Source organism: Mastomys coucha, chromosome X (genome assembly GCF_008632895.1).
Source record: "Mastomys coucha isolate ucsf_1 chromosome X, UCSF_Mcou_1, whole genome shotgun sequence".
Classification (NCBI taxonomy): domain Eukaryota; kingdom Metazoa; phylum Chordata; class Mammalia; order Rodentia; family Muridae; genus Mastomys; species Mastomys coucha.
Window position 1 is genome coordinate 54,168,611 of NC_045030.1, and position 650 is coordinate 54,169,260.

The following is a 650-nucleotide window of genomic DNA, read 5'->3' on the forward strand; positions in this document are numbered from 1 at the left end:
TGAATACCCAGGAGGTACAAACTCCCTTTGAAGTCATAATGCCTCTAGTCCATGATCAGACTTTTAACTGTGATACTGCCGATGCTACTGGAGTAGAGTGGGCATGGCACTGCTGCATTTTCTACATTTCTGTAGTACCATGTATTTAGTTCTTTCTTGTTTCCCATGATCTTAGTGTCACATCAAAAATATAAGAGCAAAGCTTTCTTTAAAGACTTTTAGAATTGCAGGTTATTGTTTCATTCATTCATTCATTTCATTGTTTTGTTTTGATATGAGGTCTCACTGTGCAGACCAGGACAGCCTCAATCTCTCATTCTTCCTCTATCACCCTCCCTAGTACTGGGATTACCTATTTATGACTAAATGCATTTTGTATTATGCTATGTTTAGGTATGACCCCCATAGACTCATATGTTTGAACAAGTCAATGGGGGCCAGGGATTGGAATGTGACGATTTGTATATGCTTGGCCTGGGGAGTCACAGTATTAGAAGGTGTGGCCCTATTGAAGTAGGTGTGGCCTTGTTGGAGTAGGTGTATCACCATAGGGTGGGTTTTATTACCCTCATCCTAGCTGCCTAGAAGTCAATATTCTGCTAGGAGCCATCAGATGAAGATGTAGAACTCTTAGCTCCTCTTCCACCATA